The following is a 24,458-nucleotide window of genomic DNA, read 5'->3' as shown; positions in this document are numbered from 1 at the left end:
ACTAACACCCCCCTAAATTAAATATAATTTTAATCTAACGAAATTAATTAACTCTTATTAAATAAATTATTCCTATTTAAAGCTAAATACTTACCTGTAAAATAAATCCTAATATAGCTACAATATAAATTATAATTACATTGTAGCTATTTTAGGATTAATATTTATTTTACAGGTAACTTTGTATTTATTTTAACCAGGTACAATAGCTATTTAATAGTTAAGAACTATTTAATAGCTAAAATAGTTAAAATAATTACAAATTTACCTGTAAAATAAATCCTAACCTAAGTTACAATTAAACCTACCACTACACTATCAATAAATTAATTAAATAAAATACCTATAATTATCTACAATTAAACCTAACACTACACTATCAATAAATAAATTAAATACAATACCTACAAATAACTACAATGAAATAAACTATCTAAAGTACAAAAAATAAAAAAGAACTAAGTTACAAAAAATAAAAAAATATTTACAAACATAAGAAAAATATTACAACAATTTTAAACTAATTACACCTACTCTAAGCCCCCTAATAAAATAACAAAGCCCCCCAAAATAAAAAAAATGCCCTACCCTATTCTAAATTAATAAAGTTCAAAGCTCTTTTACCTTATCAGCCCTGAACAGGGCCCTTTGCGGGGCATGCCCCAAGAAGTTCAGCTCTTTTGCCTGTAAAAAAAAACATACAATACCCCCCCAACATTACAACCCACCACCCACATACCCCTAATCTAACCCAAACCCCCCTTAAATAAACCTAACACTAAGCCCCTGAAGATCTTCCTACCTTGTCTTCACCCTGCCAGGTTCACCGATCGGTCCAGAAGAGCTCCTCCGATGTCCTGATCCAAGCCCAAGCGGGGGGCTGAAGAGGTCCATGATCCGGCTGAAGTCATCATCCAAGCGGGAGCTGAAGAGGTCCATGATCCGGCTGAAGTCTTCATCCAAGTGGGACAGAAGAGGTCTTCCATCCGATTGAAGTCTTCATCCAAGCGGGATCTTCTATGGTCATCCATCCGGAGCGGATTGGATCAGCCAATCGGATTGAACTTGATTCTGATTGGCTGATTCCATCAGCCAATCAGAATATTCCTACCTTAATTCCGATTGGCTGATAGAATCCTATCAGCCAATCGGAATTCGAGGGACGCCATCTTGGATGACGTCATTTAAAGGAACCGTCATTCGTCGTTCAGTCGTCGGCCAGGATGGATGTTCCGCGTTGGAGGTCTTCAGGATCCTGCCGCTCCGCTCCGGATGGATGACCATAGAAGATCCCGCTTGGATGAAGACTTCAATCGGATGGAAGACCTCTTCTGCCCCGCTTGGATGAAGACTTCAGCCGGATCATGGACCTCTTCAGCTCCCGCTTGGATGATGACTTCAGCCGAATCATGGACCTCTTCAGCCCCCCGCTTGGGCTTGGATCAGGACATCGGAGGAGCTCTTCTGGACCGATCGGTGAACCTGGCAGGGTGAAGACAAGGTAGGAAGATCTTCAGGGGCTTAGTGTTAGGTTTATTTAAGGGGGGTTTGGGTTAGATTAGGGGTATGTGGGTGGTGGGTTGTAATGTTGGGGGGGGTATTGTATGATTTTTTACTGGCAAAAGAGCTGAACTTCTTGGGGCATGCCCCGCAAAGGGCCCGGTTCAGGGCTGGTAAGGTAAAAGAGCTTTGAACTTTAGTAATTTAGAATAGGGTAGGGCATTTTTTTATTTTGTGGGGCTTTGTTATTTTATTAGGGGGCTTAGAGTAGGTGTAATTAGTTTAAAATTGTTGTAATATTTTTCTTATGTTTGTAAATATTTTTTTATTTTTTGTAACTTAGTTCTTTTTTATTTTTTGTACTTTAGATAGTTTATTTCATTGTAGTTATTTGTAGGTATTGTATTTAATTTATTTATTGATAGTGTAGTGTTAGGTTTAATTGTAGATAATTATAGGTATTTTATTTAATTAATTTATTGATAGTGTAGTGGTAGGTTTAATTGTAACTTAGGTTAGGATTTATTTTACAGGTAAATTTGTAATTATTTTAACTATTTTAGCTATTAAATAGTTCTTAACTATTAAATAGCTATTGTACCTGGTTAAAATAAATACAAAGTTACCTGTAAAATAAATATTAATCCTAAAACAGCTACAATGTAATTATAATTTATATTGTAGCTATATTAGGATTTATTTTACAGGTAAGTATTTAGCTTTACATAGGAATAATTTATTTAATAAGAGTTAATTAATTTCGTTAGATTAAAATTATATTTAACTTAGGGGGGTGTTAGTGTTAGGGTTAGACTTAGCTTTAGGGGTTAATACATTTATTAGAATAGCGGTGAGCTCCGGTCGGCAGATTAGGGGTTAAAAATTGAAGTTAGGTGTCGGCAATGTTAGGGAGGGCAGATTAGGGGTTAATACTATTTATTATAGGGTTAGTGAGGCGGATTAGGGGTTAATAACTTTATTATAGTAGCGGTGTGGTCCGCTCGGCAGATTAGGGGTTAATAAGTGTAGGCAGGTGGAGGCGACGTTGAGGGGGGCAGATTAGGGGTTAATATATATAATATAGGGGTCGGCGGTGTTAGGGGCAGCAGATTAGGGGTACATAAGTATAACGTAGGTGGCGGCGCTTTGCGGTCGGCAGATTAGGGGTTAATTATTGTAGGTAGCTGGCTGCGACGTTGTGGGGGGCAGGTTAGGGGTTAATAAATATAATATAGGGTCGGCGGTGTTAGGGGCAGCAGATTAGGTGTACATAAGTATAACGTAGGTGGCGGTCGGCAGATTAGGGGTTAAAAAATTTAATCGAGTGGCGGCGATGTGGGGGGACCTCGGTTTAGGGGTACATAGGTAGTTTATGGGTGTTAGTGTACTTTAGAGTACAGTAGTTAAGAGCTTTATGAACCGGCGTTAGCCCAGAAAGCTCTTAACTACTGACTTTTTTCCTGCGGCTGGAGTTTTGTCGTTAGATTTCTAACGCTCACTTCAGACACGACTCTAAATACCGGAGTTAGGAAAATCCCATTGAAAAGATAGGATACGCAATTGACGTAAGGGGATCTGCGGTATGGAAAAGTCACGGCTGAAAAGTGAGCGTTAGACCCTATTTTGAGTGACTCCAAATACCAGAGGTAGCCTAAAACCAGCGTTAGGAGCCTCTAACGCTGGTTTTCACGGCTAACGCCAAACTCCAAATCTAGGCCTATGTTAGGTACATTGATGATGTGTTCCTTGTGTGGAATGGCTCTGTAAATTCACTTACTACCTGGATAGACATGTTGAACAACACTAGCTCCCTGATCATATACTGGGAAAATATACATGATATATCACAGGTTATCTTGCACAAGTGATTTTGTGAAATACACACTCTCCTGTCCATGTTCCCTTGTGTACGTGGGAAAGACCTCAACTACATTCAGAGAAAGAATGGCAAACCATCGCTGCTGTTCCATTCGTGATGGCATCAAGAAAGGAACCTCTGACCATCCAGTTGCACGACATTTTGTGCAAGCAGGCCACACTGTGGCTAGCCTAAGAACTATGCTGATTGATCACATACCTCCGTTGAAGAGAGGGGGTGATAGAAACAAGAAGCTTCTACAAATGGAAACACAGTGGATCTATCGATTCGATACAGTTAACCCTAAAGGGCTAAACACGCAGTTGGATTACAGTGTATTTCTGGGTGATTGATATTTCTATGACTGAACGGTCTAGGTTGCATCCTCATTACTATAAAGGACACCTGCCAGCATGACGATGCATCTAAATGATCAACTGCATTCAGATTGGGATCTATTGTACATGCTACTTGTTCCACACCCCTAATAGGAGACAATTCATGGCAGATCAAGATCTCTATCTAGTGTTTGGGGAATTTTTTCAACAAATGACCCTGAGTGTGTACAGATTATCACTGATCTACTTGGTTATTACCTCCACAGATGTTATTTATCATTTATGCAGAGTTGCTGTGTTTGGAATATTTTAAACACAGCATACATAGCCATCTCAACAATTATCAAAGATCAAAAACGGAATAATCATATAAAGTTATGACAAGCTACAAGTTTTCTAACATACTCCTTGAGACATGATACCTCGCCTTTTTGTCATATGATTTTTTAACAGTCTTAGGATTCGTCCATGACAGGCTGTATGTTTTTCTATGTGGTTGCATTGAGGTGGGCGTGAATGAAAAGCCAATGGTGACGTTGCGACTACGTCACTGACGTCCGCTGATCTTTATAATTAGCCATGTGCTTACTGGGGCGTGTTGTCCTCCAGATTGTGTTTCTCGCCGCCAACTATTTGTATACAACCACATAGTTTTAAACATGGCTATAGATAGTTTTTTAATTTAGGTAGCGAAAGTATTGGGGCTCATCCCACTTAGATCTTCCATAGTTTGCTCACCGTTTGATATAATATTCAGGGTGACAATGGTGTTAATGCAAACCTGCTAGGGAGAAATATTTTGTATTGTTGCAATAGCAATAGCAATACCTACAGGTGTAAAAGATCTGGATTGATTGGCCCCACACTGTTAACAACGAGCACTATGGGTATTTATAGAGGTGGGGGTAGTGGTTAGCACTAGACACTTTTTCTTGCACTTTAAGCTCCCAGTGAACAAGGCACCAGTGGGTGCCGAAACTTTGGGGATTTTATCTTTGTACCAATAAAGGATGTTATATTCAATGAAAAAACGGTGATTGAAGTGTTTCTGTTCTGGAGGAATAGATTCTAACCTGGATATTTTCTACACAGCACCCCGGTATTCAATACAGAGGATTGGTGAGTGCATTCGTTTGGACTATGCTCTCTCTCTCTCTCTCTCTCTCTCTCTCTCTCTCTATATATATATATATATATATATATATATATATATATATGTGTGTGTGTGTATATTTAGCTTAAAGTATTACGAAACATAGCAAAGTCCTGGCCATATAACTGATAGCTGAAAAAAGTCCAAACAGTAGGCTTTAGTCAAAAAGAAGATCTAATTTATTAGACTTCATGAAGCTCCTTTTGAATTTAAAGTTATCTTCTCAGAGGATGCTTCAGAGGTTGCTATAGCAACCTTTGCTTGTGTGAATAATCCTGCATACGCACAGAGGGGACGTATCAGCGTTGGATTGACATGTTGCTGAAAAGCTGCAGCCTGCACTTGTTTCGAAAAAGGAGCTGCAGAATCCCTGAAATGTGCACGCTCGGATGTATATATCCCTCGTCTGAAAGGAATATTCAGTAATTTTTATGGGCAGTGGAATTCATAAATATTTATTTATTAAATAACTCAACATGGAGATGAGGTGTAGTGTAGACCCATGCTGGAATTGAAAATGACTATAATATGACTTTAATGTCCCACACCCCATTTACCTCTCTCTATACAAATATACATACATATATATATACTGTATATTTTAGCCTTTTGCAGTAAAATACATGGCCATATACCATTTACCTTTGACCCCTTATAAATATTTTATATGATAATTGATATGTCTAATTTTTATCAAATAGGGTTTATATGAGTATCAGTATATTTAATAGTATTTGTTTAATAGTTTTAATAGTTGTTTGGTGCAACTTTTTTTTATCCCTTATCTTTATTATACAAGGTTTTCAGTTGTGCTAACCCGAAGCATGTTAAATGTGATTGCGCACGTGCAAACATGTTTATTTTCAACTTGTAATACGCACACAAATTAACACACCTGTAATATTCTTATATTATGGGCGCACTAACGTTAACATGCCACTTGTAATGTAGCCCTTTACATAAAGGAGAGCAAGAAATGGGACATTTGAAGGGACAATGGAATTTGTCACAAGGAGCAGATAATTTACAGTCATAAGAAGTCATAAACACGAAGGAATGAGGGATAAAATACAGTCATAAGAAGTCATAAACATGAAGGTATGAGGGATGATATATGAAGTATAGAGGAATTGTAAAATTATAATCATGGGAACAAATATATATATTGCAAATATATTTTTATATGTTTAAAGGGATAGGAACGTCAAAATTAAACATAAAAAAAAAAAAAAAAAAAAAAAAAAAAAAATACCTGAAGTTGTGTTTGTAAATATTTTAGTTGATGACAATAAAAGTTTTTGGATTTTACTATAACCGAGTTGTGCAGCCTGCATTGCTTCCTATTTCTCTTTTGGAACTGTTCAAAATTAAACATGGGTGATTCAGATAGATTATGTAATTTTAAGACACTTTTAAATTAATTTCTATTTTCAAATGTACTTCTCTCTAGTGGTATCCCTTGCTGAAAAAGAATACGTACATATCCTACACTAGTGGGAGCTAGCTGCTGATTGGTGCCTGCACACATTTGTCTCTTGTGATTGGCTAACCAGATGTATCAGCAAGCTGCCAGTAGTGCAATGCTTTTCCTTCAGCAAAGGATAACAAGCTAATGAAGTCAATTTGTTAAGAAAAGTAAATTGGAAAGTTGTTTAAAATTGTACGTTCTAGCCAAATCATGAAAGAAATGTTTGGGGTTTCCTGTCCCTTTAAGCTTTATATGCTTGTCACCTAAACCATCCCCTCATAAGTATGCTTTTTAACTAACTGTGTCTAGTTGTTTTTTGTAAACATTGCATTTATTCAAGTCGACCTTTAAGCAATGTCTAGTTTTAGAAATATATAAATGTTATGTTAATTTACAGTGTTTGATGTATATGCTTCTTTAAGTCTAATTACTTTGTAATTATGGTAATCAGCCACATAAAACTTAGAAATAAAGAGGTTTTTCAGAAGTAAAAACAAAGTTTATTAAAGCATTGCAGTATGACTTTCTATAATACAATGACATCTATTAACTAAAGGGAAAAAAACATAAAGCCAGCATTTTTTCACTCTTTACTTAAGTACTTATTCATTGTATTATCAATGTCTCTAACATGCAGATGTTTACTGAATAGTTTCTAGGAATTTCTTTCAATTATTATCCATACATATAGAATGCTTCCACAATTTAATTCTATAACTAATTGTGGATATGAAGTAAAATGATGTTAAAGGGACATTAGACACTAAATACATTTTAAAAGTATAGTATTGAGGTTATTCAACTCTTTCGTCTAGACGTGGGTGCTGCCATGTTGAAATCTAGTTTTCACTGCATTCTATTACTGACCTGTGTTTGCATATGTGCAGTAACTCCCTTTCAGATACCTGCAGTGAAAATTAAAGGGACATAAAACCGCAACATTTTCTTTCATTATTGACATAGAGAACACAATTTTAAAATGTTTCCAATGTACTTCTTTCTCATGTTAGTCTTTGTTGAAGAGATACCTAGATAGTGTGCACATGCCTGAAGCACTACATGACAGGAAATAGTGTTGCCATCTAGTGCTCTTGCTAAAGTGTAACATTGTTGCAAAACTGCTGCCATATACTGCTGCAGACAAGTGTTCACTCCTGAGCTTATATATCTGTTTTTCAACCAAGGATGTAAGCAAGGAGAGAAATGGTTGACACTAAAGTCCGTGTGTAGTAAAGTAAGCCAAGCCTGGCACCGGGACTTAATGTAACACAAACACCCCCAAACAATTGTATAGTGAGCCAAAGTAGAGAGGTGTACCTGTAGCACCGAAGTGAGAAAGTCCTTGTAACAGCGGAAAAACATCCGATGGCAGCGTGTCTGCCGACTTCTCTTCCTTCCGCCTCTCGCAAAACCCGGTCTGCAGCTCGATACGCGTCACCGCGTGACGTAGGAGAAAGGGGGTGTGTGCGAAGGTCAGCGTATTCACCCGGTCCGGCAGCAGAAGAGGAGTTAGAAACCTGGGCTCAAATGCTGGTAAAAGACATCAAAAATGAAGAAGTAGAGTCCCAGGTGAATATAGTAAAAACAGTCCTTTATTGTAAACGTTTAAAAGGGAAATTCTTGTGAGACGCAGCTCACTCGGTCCCAACAACAGCCTTGGAGGAGGAGGAGAAAGAGCGTAGCACCAGTGGCTTACATGTTTCGGCTAAATGCCGTAATCATAGCCTAAGGTGCTATGTCTCTAAGGTAGTTAAGACAGGTAAAGAACAATCTGATTGGCTAAAACACTGAAAGGTTGCTATTGCGTCATTTTCCATCTCGTTTATATTCCTAAAGGTATACTTGCTGTCATATACTTTGTATTTTGTATATCATATAGGTAAGACATACATAGGGTTAACTTAATTGTACAATCAGGATGTGCTAGATTGGGCGTTTCTTTTAATTATACCTTTCAGTGTTTTAGCCAATCAGATTGTTCTTTACCTGTCTTAACTACCTTAGAGACATAGCACCTTAGGCTATGATTACGGCATTTAGCCGAAACATGTAAGCCACTGGTGCTACGCTCTTTCTACTCCTCCTCCAAGGCTGTTGTTGGGACCGAGTGAGCTGCGTCTCACAAGAATTTCCCTTTTAAACGTTTACAATAAAGGACTGTTTTTACTATATTCACCTGGGACTCTACTTCTTCATTTTTGATTTCAACCAAGGATAACAAGGAAATGAAGAACAATTGATAATAGAAGTAAATTGGAAAGTTGTGTTCTATCTGAATCATGAAATACTTTTTTGGGGTTTAATGTCCTTTTTAAGTTCCAAAATGACGACACCCATAATTAGAGGAAGGTGCATGAAATATATTTGGTGTTTAATGTTTTTTTTAAAATGGATTTGTTTTATTTAACCTATTAACAACCAGCACCGTACCCTGTAAAACACTGGTCGTTATGCCCTTAAGGACCAGTGACGTACCCTGTACTTCGCTGCAGTCCTGGGCTTCTCTGTGCCGCGAACTCGCTCAAAATTGCGAGAATGTGCTTTTTCTGCATGCCCCACGAGTGAGGCACTGCAGAAATAGAGTTGCAGAGTTACAGAAGCAGAGAGGGCGGTGGGACCAATCATTGGTGGGTGGGTCGGACCGTGGGAGCGTAAGGAGGGAGGCAGGTGGGCGTCCCATCACTGGAGGAGGCGGGATGAGGGCAGGAGTGGGCAGGACTGCTCAGCCACGCTACAGGAAAAAAAAATACTCCAGCTGCGTGATTGAGGGGGAAGGAGGGGCAATGAGAGGGATCATATGTGGGATAATTTGAGGAAAAGGAATATGGGAGGGGGAGGGAGGTTTGGGTATTGAGCGGGGGGGAGCTACACTACAGAAAAATGAGTATATATATTTTTGTTGTTGTTGCCTATTTTGCAGAAAACTGGGTACTGGCAGTCAGCTGCCTGTACCTAAGATGGCCACAAATAGGTAGAGGGGGGAGGGTAAGAGAGCTGTTTGGGGGGATCAGGAAGGTTGGGAGGTAAGGGGGATTATTACCCTGCAGAAAATATATAATTAAAAAATGTAAAAAAACCCCAAAAACTTTTATTTTTCTACTGGCAGACTTTCTGCCAGTACTTAAGATGGGTGTGACCTTTGGGGGGTGGGGGAGGGAAGAGAGGGTTCAGAGAGGAATCAGGGGGTGGGATGTGTCAGGTGGGAGGCTGATCTCTACACTAAAGCTAAAATTAACCCTACAAGCTACCCAATTAACCCCTTCACTGCTGGGCATACTACAAGTGTGGTGCGTAGCGGCATTTAGCGGCCTTCTAATTACCTAAAAACAATGCCAAAGCCATATATATCTGCTATTTTTCAAACATCGTTGCACAAGCTGTTTGTAAATCATTTCAGTGAGAAACCTAAAATTGTGAAAAAGTTAACATTTTTTTTTTTTATTTGATCGCATTTGGCAGGGAAATGGTGGCATGAAATATATCCATATGGGCCTAGATCAATACTTTGCGTTGTCTACTAAAAAAATATATATATATAGTTTGATAGGTAAAAAAAGGCTCTATTTCTGTTTAAAAGTACTGATGGCAAAAATGCTAAAAATGCTCTGGTCTTTTGGGAATGTTTTTGTCTGAAGTGCCGGTCCTTAAGGGGTTACACTTTATTTTGAGAATTTATGTGCTGGTTCCATATTAAAAAAAAAAAAGCCGGTGAGGGCCACATATCTATTTATTTGTGATCTGTACATTAGTCATGAACTTTTTACCTAATGCTTTAAGAGCATGTCTCTGTGGTAAGCACTTTTATAGCTTGCTAGATTTCACTAACAGTCCATTTGGATTGAACATATACTTTGCAAGGAGATTAATCAGAAACCTAGGGTTGTGTTTATGTGTGAACAAGCATTTACAGTAGGTGAATGTTGCTTTATGTATTGCTCACTGCAATTAAGAACAAAGCAACACATAAATACTCCATCTACTTCACCATGTGAATGAACTAATTCATCTAAACACAGAAAAGGGCTAAGCATTGATTTTTTTTTTTTCCTTGGTGGTGTCATGGTAAATGCACAAGGCTGAACTTTGTGTCAAATGTGTTACATGTAAGGGAGGGTGGTACATTTGAGAAACCATAAAGCTGTAACACATGTTTGACCTTTATGTTTTTTACATTTTACCTTGTACTTAAATGTCATGTAGTCTATTAAAGCTTGAAACAGACGTGCTGAAACAAACTTGTATCCTGTGCTTAACTTTCCAAAAAAAATGTACAAATAAGGAGCTCTTTCTAAAAATTGTTTATGTGGTTGTGTTCCAAAAGCTGCTCAGGTTTGTACAAGCTAAAAGTGCATGGCAATCATGAAATTCTGTCTCTGTTTTATAGCCCTATATACTATTGCAAGTTTCCATAATGTTTTAAACTTAAAGGGACATAAAACCCAAAATGTTTCTTTCATAATTCAGAGTACAATTTTAAACAACATTCCAAATTACTTCCATTATTTTATTTGTTTCATTCTTCAGATATCCTTTGTTGAAGAAATAGCAATGCACATGGTTGACCATATAACACGAGGCATCAATTTGTAGCCACCAATCAGCCGCTACAGAAACTATTTAGATATGCTTTTAAACAAAGGATATCAAGAGAATGAAGCAAATTAGATAAAAGAAGTAAATTAGAAATTTGTTTAAAATTGCATGATATTTCTAAATAATGAAAGAAGAAATTTGGGTTTCATGTCCCTTTAAGCTTCGATCACAATCTATCCGCTGCTGCTTTTGTGGCTCTTTTTCTAGCTGAAAAGGCTACGTTTCAATTCAGTGCTATCAAAATAGCACATTTTTGGCTGTTTCCCGCACTTGCAAACAACTTTTTAGATCCTCGCTAGAAGCCCTATTTCTCCTATGGGGCTAAAAATTTCTTGGTGATCCCAATCCATTTTGTTCACTTTTCAGCACCTTTTCAAGGTCAGTTTTCCCTTTTCAAATTCAACAAATGCTGGCACTTGATAAGTCCTTGAAAGGGCAGTTTGGACATCTTTGCAATTATTTTATGAAATAGTCATATATATCCAGCACAGGGAATGTTTGAAGGTGTGCCAGCGTCCAGGTTCCTGCCAGAACCCACAAATGCAAATGTAGAAACAAAAAATGAAGCAGCACCACCAAAAAGCGTTTCTTCAAGGTTTTTTATTCAGCTTGAGGAGTAGCCAGACCCAATATAGTTAAACAACAACGTTTCGGACACAGACCTTAGTCATGTATGGCTAAACTATACACATAATCATCTTTAAATACCCTCCTAGCCACACCCACACACCTGTGAAGTTTGTACATTTCAAATTAACCCCTTACATACCACTCAAGGTACACAGGTAATTATCAGCAAAAAACATATCAGTAATTTTCAGGTGAGACACACCAACCTTATATATATTAAAGTATAGTTAAATATACATACATATATCAAGTAAATTAGCAGAACAGAATCCATAATCATCTGTAACAAAAGAGAAAAGAAAGAAATTAAAAAACATTGTATCCAATAATATTTAAAGGCATACAGATAGGTCAAAATCCCTATTCATCCCATTAGGGTGTAATGTCCCCAACTTATTAATCCAGAACATTTCTCTACTCTTAAGGATTTTGGCTCTATCCCCACCTCTTCTAGGAACTGGCACATGCTCTATCACTTGAAATCTTAACTGATTAAGGTTATGTCCAGCAGACAAAAAATGGCACGCTACAGGGGCATCAAGTTTTTTTGTCCTAATACTGCTTTTATGTTGAACCATACGTTCACGGACACTACGGGTGGTCTCTCCGACGTACCCCAATCCACAGGGACATTTAATCAAATAAACCACATATTCTGTGTTGCATGTAAAATAATCCTTAATAGAAAACATATATCCAGTCCTAGGATGACTAAAGGTGGGGCCTTTAATTATGTTGTTGCAGTTAGAGCAACCAAGGCATGGGAAATTCCCCCAATTTTTCTTGCCTATATAGCTCTGCACCCCCCTCTTTTTAAGGGGGCCAATATCTGCTCTGACAAGTGAATCTTTAAAATTTCTACCTCTTTTGTAGGCCGGCATAAAAGGTTTAGAAAACTCCAAAACATCTGATTCACAGGTCTGTAACACATGCCAATGCTTTAATAAAATTTTCTGAACCTTTAGACTTAAAGGAGAATATTGGCTAACAAAAACCAATCTATCAGATTTTTCTGTCCCCTTTATCTCTCTTTTCTCATTATTCTTTTTAGTTAACAGGGATTGTCTAGTTGTGGCAAGAGCATACTCAAGTTCTGATTCAATCAATTCCTTAGGGTAACCCCTTGCTAAAAACCGATCCCCCATTTCTCTCAATCTTAATTTGGCCAAATTTTCATCAGACACAATCCTTCTGACCCGAAGGAATTGGCTTCTAGGTAAAGATTTGAGAAGAGATGGAGGGTGGGCACTGGTATAGTGGAGGAGGGTATTACAATCTGTTTCTTTTTTATATAAATCCACAGATAGACCCTGTGGAGTTTTTGATACTCGAGTTTCCAGAAAAACCACGCTCTCCTCACTCCACACCAGTTTGAATTTAATTCTAGTTGTAGCAGAATTTAAATCATTAATACATTTCTCAAGGGTTCCAATGTCGCCCAACCACACACCAAAAATATCATCTATATAGCGCCACCATGTGGCACCATATAGTAAAAACAATGGATGATTATACACAAAATATTCCTCAAAGATATTCATATAGATATTTGCGTATGTGGGGGCGACATTGGAACCCATGGCAGTCCCTTGGAGTTGTAGGTAGTAATCATCACCAAATAAAAAATAATTACAACATAATACAATCCTCAATAATTGGATCAAAAATTCTTGCTGTAATGGTGAAAATTTTAAATCTTGACTCAAAACCTTGGTGACTGCACCAATACCAGCCTCATGCGAGATGGAAGTATATAAAGATGCTACATCCAGACTAAACAGTATGCCTCTATTCCCATCAATAGACAGGTTCTGCAATTTAGTTATAAAATCACTTGTATCCTGGATATAGGAATTGGATAATACCAGTGGTCTCAAAGCCTTATCTAAAAAAATGGAAACTTTAGATAGGATAGAACCCATTCCAGCTACAATGGGGCGTCCAGGGGGGGGAAGTTAAGCATTTATGTACTTTAGGAAGTGTGTATAAAACAGGAGTAACTGCCTCTGATTCCAAAAGAAACTTTGCAATATCTTTATCAATTATCCCATTTCTTACAGCAATATTAACACAATTTTCAACCTCTTTCTGAATGTTAAAAACAGGGTTTGTATGCAGTTTTTTATATACAGCAGTATCTGATAATTGTGTTTTTATTTCATTTACATAAAATTCCTTATCCATAAGTACAGTGGCCCCTCCTTTATCCGCCCCCTTAATGATAAGCTGTTCATTATTTTTTAACCCATTCAGTGAAATCAACTCTTTTTTAGTTAAACCTTGTCTCACAGGGTGTTTTCTACTTTTACTATAGTGTTTTCTACACATGTCAGCTACATCATTATCCACCAATTTAATAAAGCTTTGGACCCCGGCCCCTACCTGTGTAGGGGTGAATGTACTTTTATTGAATAACCCAAAACTTTTTAGCTTTAACCTTTGCACAGCATTCATATCAACATTACTCACTGCTGAATCAGGAGAAGGATGGGATACATTTGTAAAGAAACTTTTGAGCTTAATAGTCCTAAAGAACCGGTATAGATCTTTTTGTAGTTCTAAATGATCATAGTCCTGCTGGGGGCAATAAGAAAGTCCTTTGTTTAGGATCATTAACTCATCATCAGTAACTTGTACCTGAGAGATGTTGATCATTGTCGGTTGTTGCTGCGTGTCATCACACGTTGACCGCCTCTCCCTCTGATCTTTTTCTGATGGAGTGCTGTTGTTCTCTTTGCGCCGTCTGTGTTTGCGGCCCCCACGGCGTTTCCTGAGGCCTCCAAGTCGGATTCCCCCGACATCGATTCAGACGATGACCCTTGTGTGCTGGCACGTCCGCTTCCTCCATGCGTGCGTCTGCGTCTGTACCCGGAACCGGAAGTACTGCTTATTCCGCCGGACGAGTCCCGGCCCCACCGGTAAACCGTTCCGGTCGTGTAATCCTCCTCATCCCGAGAGAACTTCTTCTTCTTACGTTCTTGAATGGTATGTTTCAATTCCTTAATCTGTTCATCCAAGCTTTTAAGTAGTTGTTCCATATCTTCAGGTGATAAGTTATTTTGGAGGTCTTGTTTTATGGTATAAATCTGAGCGTTCTGATTCTCAATTTCTTTTTGCAAACATTCAACTGTCAGGACCATGATATCAAACGAACATTTATTCAATATCATTTCAAATTTATTGCAATATTCTGTATTATCTTGCATCAGTGTGGGGCGTAGGTGTAATCTCAGCCCTCTTGGTATACGTTTTACTCTGTGGTATTCAGCTAATGTAACAGCGTGTAATTCAAATGCCACATGTTTCTTTTCCAAATGCTCCAATTTCTTACTCACAGTTTGAGTGGGTGAAGATTTTAAAAAGTCTCTGGAGCCCCGGGTCAATGTAGTGATCCTGGCGGCTTCCATGTCAGAATAGCCAAAGGTCTTAGGCTCATTGCTCTCCTGTCCAATTTCCATATTCCCGTGCAAGGAAGGCAGTAGTCACAATGAAATAGTCATATATATCCAGCACAGGGAATGTTTGAAGGTGTGCCAGCGTCCAGGTTCCTGCCAGAACCCACAAATGCAAATGTAGAAACAAAAAATGAAGCAGCACCACCAAAAAGCGTTTCTTCAAGGTGTTTTATTCAGCTTGAGGAGTAGCCAGACCCAATATAGTTAAACAACAACGTTTCGGACACAGTCCTTAGTCATGTATGGCTAAACTATACACATAATCATCTTTAAATACCCTCCTAGCCACACCCACACACCTGTGAAGTTTGTACATTTCAAATTAACCCCTTACATACCACTCAAGGTACACAGGTAATTATCAGCAAAAAACATTTCAGTAATTTTCAGGTGAGACACACCAACCTTATATATATTAAAGTATAGTTAAATATACATACATATATCAAGTAAATTCGCAGAACAGAATCCATAATCATCTGTAACAAAAGAGAAAAGAAAGAAATTAAAAAACATTGTATCCAATAATATTTAAAGGCATACAGATAGGTCAAAATCCCTATTCACCCCAATTTATTAATCCAGAACATTTCTCTACTCTTAAGGATTTTGGCTCTATCCCCACCTCTTCTAGGAACTGGCACATGCTCTATCACTTGAAATCTTAACTGATTAAGGTTATGTCCAGCAGACAAAAAATGGCACGCTACAGGGGCATCAAGTTTTTTTGTCCTAATACTGCTTTTATGTTGAACCATACGTTCACGGACACTACGGGTGGTCTCTCCGATGTACCCCAATCCACAGGGACATTTAATCAAATAAACCACATATTCTGTGTTGCATGTAAAATAATCCTTAATAGAAAACATATATCCAGTCCTAGGATGACTAAAGGTGGGGCCTTTAATTATGTTGTTGCAGTTAGAGCAACCAAGGCATGGGAAATTCCCCCAATTTTTCTTGCCTATATAGCTCTGCACCCCCCTCTTTTTAAGGGGGCCAATATCTGCTCTGACAAGTGAATCTTTAAAATTTCTACCTCTTTTGTAGGCCGGCATAAAAGGTTTAGAAAACTCCAAAACATCTGATTCACAGGTCTGTAACACATGCCAATGCTTTAATAAAATTTTCTGAACCTTTAGACTTAAAGGAGAATATTGGCTAACAAAAACCAATCTATCAGATTTTTCAGATTTGTACTACCTACAACTCCAAGGGACTGCCATGGGTTCCAATGTCGCCCCCACATACGCAAATATCTATATGAATATCTTTGAGGAATATTTTGTGTATAATCATCCATTGTTTTTACTATATGGTGCCACATGGTGGCGCTATATAGATGATATTTTTGGTGTGTGGTTGGGCGACATTGGAACCCTTGAGAAATTTATTAATGATTTAAATTCTGCTACAACTAGAATTAAATTCAAACTGGTGTGGAGTGAGGAGAGCGTGGTTTTTCTGGATACTCGAGTATCAAAAACTCCACAGGGTCTATCTGTGGATTTATATAAAAAAGAAACAGATTGTAATACCCTCCTCCACTATACCAGTGCCCACCCTCCATCTCTTCTCAAATCTTTACCTAGAAGCCAATTCCTTCGGGTCAGAAGGATTGTGTCTGATGAAAATTTGGCCAAATTAAGATTGAGAGAAATGGGGGATCGGTTTTTAGCAAGGGGTTACCCTAAGGAATTGATTGAATCAGAACTTGAGTATGCTCTTGCCACAACTAGACAATCCCTGTTAACTAAAAAGAATAATGAGAAAAGAGAGATAAAGGGGACAGAAAAATCTGATAGATTGGTTTTTGTTAGCCAATATTCTCCTTTAAGTCTAAAGGTTCAGAAAATTTTATTAAAGCATTGGCATGTGTTACAGACCTGTGAATCAGATGTTTTGGAGTTTTCTAAACCTTTTATGCCGGCCTACAAAAGAGGTAGAAATTTTAAAGATTCACTTGTCAGAGCAGATATTGGCCCCCTTAAAAAGAGGGGGGTGCAGAGCTATATAGGCAAGAAAAATTGGGGGAATTTCCCATGCCTTGGTTGCTCTAACTGCAACAACATAATTAAAGGCCCCACCTTTAGTCATCCTAGGACTGGATATATGTTTTCTATTAAGGATTATTTTACATGCAACACAGAATATGTGGTTTATTTGATTAAATGTCCCTGTGGATTGGGGTACGTCGGAGAGACCAACCGTAGTGTCCGTGAACGTATGGTTCAACATAAAAGCAGTATTAGGACAAAAAAACTTGATGCCCCTGTAGCATGCCATTTTTTGTCTGCTGGACATAACCTTAATCAGTTAAGATTTCAAGTGATAGAGCATGTGCCAGTTCCTAGAAGAGGTGGGGATAGAGCCAAAATCCTTAAGAGTAGAGAAATGTTCTGGATTAATAAATTGGGGACATTACACCCTAATGGGATGAATAGGGATTTTGACCTATCTGTATGCCTTTAAATATTATTGGATACAATGTTTTTTAATTTCTTTCTTTTCTCTTTTGTTACAGATGATTATGGATTCTGTTCTGCTAATTTACTTGATATATGTATGTATATTTAACTATACTTTAATATATATAAGGTTGGTGTGTCTCACCTGAAAATTACTGAAATGTTTTTTGCTGATAATTACCTGTGTACCTTGAGTGGTATGTAAGGGGTTAATTTGAAATGTACAAACTTCACAGGTGTGTGGGTGTGGCTAGGAGGGTATTTAAAGATGATTATGTGTATAGTTTAGCCATACATGACTAAGGACTGTGTCCGAAACGTTGTTGTTTAACTATATTGGGTCTGGCTACTCCTCAAGCTGAATAAAACACCTTGAAGAAACGCTTTTTGGTGGTGCTGCTTCATTTTTTGTTTCTACATTTGCAATTATTTTATGGCTATTTGTAAAGAGACTATAATCTTGCACATGTGCAGTGTTGAGGATAGATTCTGATAATAGGTTAATGCTACACATGAAAATTCGTTTTTCCTTTGCACAGTGAACAAATGCGCTACTTGAATTTAGATTTTCTATAACTTTAAAAAGTGTGAATGGATTATTGTATAAGTCATTTTCGGTGACCTCAGTTTGGTGTTCCTCTTTTAAAACCAGGAGGTTAACACATGAAAAGTCATTTTTGGGAGCTTTTCTGTTGAAAACTCATTTGCGGCAGCAGCAGCAGCAGCAGGCTTTTAACAAATGAAACGATAAAGCATTGTCATCACTTGAGAAACTTGACAACCAATTAGGGGCTAGATTACAAGTGGAGTGCTATTTAGCGCTCCCGCTCGAGCGTTAACTTCGCTAGATATTAACTTTTTGCACGTGGCCAGAAGCGCTGGTATTACAAGTTGAAAGTAAAAATGTTGTTCTTGCACGAAACCCTACATGTGTAAAAAGTTAAACAATCAAATTTTCCAGCCACCGAGTATATTTTTAAAAGACCTTTATTTTCTTAGGCAGAGTTCATAAGTATAACAAATAAACAACGTTTCAAACCTGCAATAGGTTCTTAATCATGTCAGGTTTGAAACGTTGTTTGTTTGTTATACTTATGGACCCTGCCTAAGAAAATAAAGGTCTTTTAAAAAGATACTCGGTGGCTGGAAAACTTGTTTGTTTGCAGTTCAGTGGAGACCTGGCTAGTCTCTTTCCTTGCCCCACTCCGGAGAGTGTGCTGTCTTCCCCCATGGATAAAGAATGTGTAAAACATTAACCACCAGATATCGCAATATCACAATAACTCCATTGACTCCAATAAACTAGCGAAGTAACAAAAAACCTAACATCTATACTCGCACGCTAACCCCCATCACAATAACCCCTTACTCTAATAACCCCTAAACTGCCACATCCCCCTACTCTTTAAACCATGCTACACTATTATCCCCTAATCTGCCATACCCCTCATCGCAAACTATCCTACTACACTATTCACCATTTTTCACTTATCGAATTGAATTGCTAAAAGTTTGATAAAACTAGGAAACCACTTTCCAATTCTTAGTTTCAAGAGTTCTAGACGTTCTGAAACTTGGTGCAGGACCAGAAAAAGAAGGCATGAGCTGTAGTAGTTTGAGGACTTGGTATAAAGCAAAATCAAGAGGTTTTGTATCACAGGAATCATCCAAGCACAGTTAGAATAAGAGGTTCTAGCTTCAAGTATTCTAAAACTAAGTGGAGATCTAGAAAAAGAATACCTGACTCTTCGGAAGTATGGAGTTGTAAGGGTAAAATCAGATTTAAAGGGACACAAAACATTTATTTTTCTTTCATGGGTCAGATAGAGCATACAATTTTAAACAACTTTCCAATGTACTACTATTATCAAATTTGCCTTGTTCGCTTGGTTTCTTTTGCTGAAAAGGATACCTAGGTACACTTAGGAGCTGGGATCTAACTACTGATTGGTGGCTGCAAATATATGCCTCTTGTCATTGGTTTACCCATGTGTTCAGCTAGCTCCCAGTAGTGCTTTGCCGCTTCTTCAATAAAGGATACCAAGAGAATGAAGCAAAATTGATTATAGAATTTGGAAATTATAGCATTTGGAAATTGTTTAAAATCCTGAGAGAAACATTTTGGGTTCATGTCCCTTTAACATACAGGGAGTGCAGAATTATTAGGCAAGTTGTATTTTTGAGGATTAATTTTATTATTGAACAACAACCATGTTCTCAATGAACCCAAAAAACTCATTAATATCAAAGCTGAATAGTTTTGGAAGTAGTTTTTAGTTTGTTTTTAGTTATAGCTATTTTAGGGGGATATCCGTGTGTGCACTTGACTATTACTGTGCATAATTATTAGGCAACTTAACAAAAAACAAATATATACCCATTTCAATTATTTATTTTTACCAGTGAAACCAATATAACATCTCAACATTCACAAATATACATTTCTGACATTCAAAAACAAAACAAAAACAAATCAGTGACCAATATAGCCACCTTTCTTTGCAAGGACACTCAAAAGCCTGCCATCCATGGATTCTGTCAGTGTTTTGATCTGTTCACCATCAACATTGCATGCAGCAGCAACCACAGCCTCCCAGACACTGTTCAGAGAGGTGTACTGTTTTCCCTCCTTGTAAATCTCACATTTGATGATGGACCACAGGTTCTCAATGGGGTTCAGATCAGGTGAACAAGGAGGCCATGTCATTCGATTTTCTTCTTTTATACCCTTTCTTGCCAGCCACGCTGTGGAGTACTTGGACGCGTGTGATGGAGCATTGTCCTGCATGAAAATCATGTTTTTCTTGAAGGATGCAGACTTCTTCCTGTACCACTGCTTGAAGAACTGGCAGTAGGACTGGGAGTTGAGCTTGACTCCATCCTTAACCCTAAAAGGCCCCACAAGCTCATCTTTGATGATACCAGCCCAAACCAGTACTCCACCTCCACCTTGCTGGTGTCTGAGTCGGACTGGAGCTCTCTGCCCTTTACCAATCCAGCCACGGGCCCATCCATCTGGCCCATCAAGACTCACTCTCATTTCATCAGTCCATAAAACCTTAGAAAAATCAGTCTTGAGATATTTCTTGGCCCAGTCTTGACGTTTCAGCTTGTGTGTCTTGTTCAGTGGTGGTCGTCTTTCAGCCTTTCTTACCTTGGCCATGTCTCTGAGTATTGCCCACCTTGTGCTTTTGGGCACTCCAGTGATGTTGCAGCTCTGAAATATGGCCAAACTGGTGGCAAGTGGCATCTTGGCAGCTGCACGCTTGACTTTTCTCAGTTCATGGGCAGTTATTTTGCGCCTTGGTTTGACCCATTTTGCCAAAGGAAAGGAAGTTGCCTAATAATTATGCACACCTGATATAGGGTGTTGATGTCATTAGACCACACCCCTTCTAATTACAGAGATGCACATCACCTAATATGCTTAATTGGTAGTAGGCTTTCGAGCCTAGACAGCTTGGAGTAAGACAACATGCATAAAGAGGATGATGTGGTCAAAATACTCATTTGCCTAATAATTCTGCACTCCCTGTAAGTTTATCCTGCAAAAAGTTTAACTAAAACAGCAAAATAATTGTTATAATGTATACTTATTATTTTTATTGCAAACTATTACTGTATTTACCTCTGGAGAACACGTTTTCTCTTCTCACCCTTGTGCATGTTCCCCTCTTTCAATTGAACTCAAGGACAATACTACAGTAAGTTGCAGATCTCACTTTAGAGAAGTGTTACTGACTGGCCACAGCTTAGGAGCCCAGGAACATTAAGCTCAATCAGGTTTCTCAGGGGTTTTTCCCTGGTCTGCTCTGAATTAGCAAAATGCTATAATGACCACCATATTGACAGTTTTTAAATGGTATTTAAAGTATTTGCATGCAGATTATTTTACAAGTCATGGCTTGATTTCTGATACATAACATGGAAACATGAACAAATTGAGGCCTAGTTAGCAAGTCGTCAACCTCAAATACGCTGGAATTCCGCAGCGTATTTGTGGCGAGGCTGATTCGCCTAAGTTATCAAGCCCTGCTGCCCGGCAAAAGTAGAATTTTGTGACGTAAGCTTCGATCCACCGGACTCAGTCCGACACAGATCGATTCTTACGTCACTCCAGATGATCCGAACGCAAGTTCGGCACAATCTGACTACTTTTGGAAGTTATCAAATGACTAGCAGGTACGCTCGGCACTTTTCCGGCCCAGCGTACCTGGTTTTCAATCTGCCGCCCTGGAGGCAGCGGATCCCATAGGAATCAATGGGAGTCTGACCATAGCGAAAGCTCATGTTCGCTGCTGCCCGACATCCCATTGATTCTTATGGGAAAGGTCTGCACCTAACACTCTAACATGTACCCCGAGTCTAAACACCCCTAATCTGCCCCCCTACACCGCCGCAACTAAATAAATGTATTAATCCCTAAACCGCCGCTCCCGGAGCCCACCTCCACTCTAGTAAACTGATTAACCCCTAAACCGCCGATCCCGGACCCCACCGCCACCTACATAATACCTATTAACCCCATCCTGACCCCCCTATACTGCCGGCACCTATAATAAATGTATTAACCCCTATCCTGCCGATCCCGTACCCCGCTGCAACTAAATACATTGTTTAACCCCTAAACCGCCGCTCCCGGACCCCGCCACCGCCTATATTAAACTTATTAACCCCTAATCTGACCCCCCTACACCGTCGCCACCTATAATAAATGTATTAACTCCTATCCTGCCCCCCCCTATACCGCCGCCATCTATATTAAACTAATTAACCCCTAAACCTAAGTCTTACCCTAACCCTAACACCCCCCTAACTTAAATATTATTTTAATAAATCTAAATAAAATTACTCTTATTAACTAAATTAATCCTATTTAAAACTAAATGCTTACCTATAAAATAAACCCTAATATAGCTACAATATAACTAATAATTATATTGCAGCTATTTTAGGATTTATTTTTATTTTACAGGCAAATTTCAATTTATTTTAACTAGGTACAATAGCTATTAAATAGTTATTAACTATTTAATAGCTACCTAGTTAAAATAAAGACAAATTTACCTTTAAAATAAAAACTAACCTAAGTTACAATTACACCTAACACTACACTATCATTAACTAAATTATTCCTATTTAAAACTAAATACTTACCTGTAAAATAAACCCTAATATAGCTACAATGTAATTTATATATTTTTATATTTATTTTACAAGTAACTTTTTATTTATTTTAACTAGGTAGAATAGTAATTAAATAGTTATTAACTATTTAATAACTACCTAGCTAAAAGAAATACAAAAATACCTGTAAAATAAATCCTAACCTAAGTTACAATTAAACCTAACACTACACTATCATTTAATAAAATAAATTATTTAACTACAAATACCTACAATTAAATACAATTAAATAAACTAACTAAAGTACAAAAAAATAAAAAAAAACTAAGTTACAAAAAATAAAAAAATATTACAAGATTTTTAAGCTAATTACACCTAATCTAAGCCCCCAAAATAAAAAAATGCCCTACCCTATTCTAAATTACGAAAGTTAACAGCTCTATTACCTTACCAGCCCTTAAAAGGGCCTTTTGCGGGGCATGCCCCAAAGAAATCAGCTCTTTTGCATGTAAAAAAAAATACAACCCCCCCCAACATTAAAACCCACCACCCACATACCCCTACTCTAACCCACCCAATCCCCCCTTAAAAAACCTAACACTACCCCCCTGAAGATCATCCTACCTTTAGCCGTCTTCAGCCAGCCGACCACTGATGGAACAGAAGAGGACATCCGCAGCGGCTGAATAATATTAATTATTCGTTATATTGTAGCTATATTAGGGTTTATTTTACAGGTAAGTATTTAGATTTAAATAGGAATAATTTATTTAATAAGATTTATTTTATTTCGTTAGATTTAAATTATATTTAACTTAGGGGGGTGTTAGTGTTAGGGTTAGACTTAGCTTTAGGGGTTAATACATTTATTAGAGTAGCGGCGAGGTCCGGTCGGCAGATTAGGGGTAAATACTTGAAGTTAGGTGTCGGCGATGTTAGGGAGGGCAGATTAGGGGTTAATACTATTTATTATAGGGTTTTTGAGGCGGGAGTGAGGCGGATTAGGGGTTAATAACTTTATTATAGTAGCGGTGAGGTCCGGTCAGCAGATTAGGGGTTAATAAGTGTAGGTAGGTAGCAGCGACGTTGGGGGGGTCAGATTAGGGGTTAATAAATATTATGTAGGGGTCGGCGATGTTAGGGGCAGCAGATTAGGGGTACATAGGGATAATGTAGGTGGCGGCGGTGTGCGGTCGGCAGATTAGGGGTTAAAAAAATTTCATAGAGTGGCAGCGATGTGGGGGGACCTCGGTTTAGGGGTACATAGGTAGTTTATGGGTGTTAGTGTACTTTAGAGCACAGTAGTTAAGAGCTTTATGAACCGGCGTTAGCCCAGAAAGCTCTTAACTCCTGACTTTTCTCTGCGGCTGGAGTCTTGTCGTTAGATTTCTAACGCTCACTTCAGCCAAGACTCTAAATACCGGCGTTAGAAAGATCCCATTGAAAAGATAGGATACGCAATTGGCGTAGGGGGATCTGCGGTATGGAAAAGTCGCGGCTGAAAAATTAAGCGTTAGACCCATTCATGACTGACTCTAAATACCAGCGGGCGGTAAAAACCAGCGTTAGGACCCTAACGCTGGCTTGGACGGCTAACGCAGAACTCTAAATCTAGGCGTTAGGGTTTATTTTACAGGTAAGTATTTAGTTTTAAATAGGAATAATTTATTTATTGATAGTGTAGTGTTAGGTGTAATTGTAACTTAGGTTAGTTTTTATTTTACAGGTAAATTTGTCTTTATTTTAACTAGGTAGCTATTAAATAGTTAATAACTATTTAATAGCTGTTGTACCTAGTTAAAATAAATACAAAGTTGCCTGTAAAATAAAAATATATCCTAAAATAGCTACAATATAATTATTAG

The sequence above is a fragment of the Bombina bombina genome, chromosome 2 (genome assembly GCF_027579735.1).
Source record: "Bombina bombina isolate aBomBom1 chromosome 2, aBomBom1.pri, whole genome shotgun sequence".
NCBI lineage: Eukaryota > Metazoa > Chordata > Amphibia > Anura > Bombinatoridae > Bombina > Bombina bombina.
The sequence above is the reverse complement of the archived record's forward strand: the minus strand, read 5'-3'. Positions refer to the sequence as shown.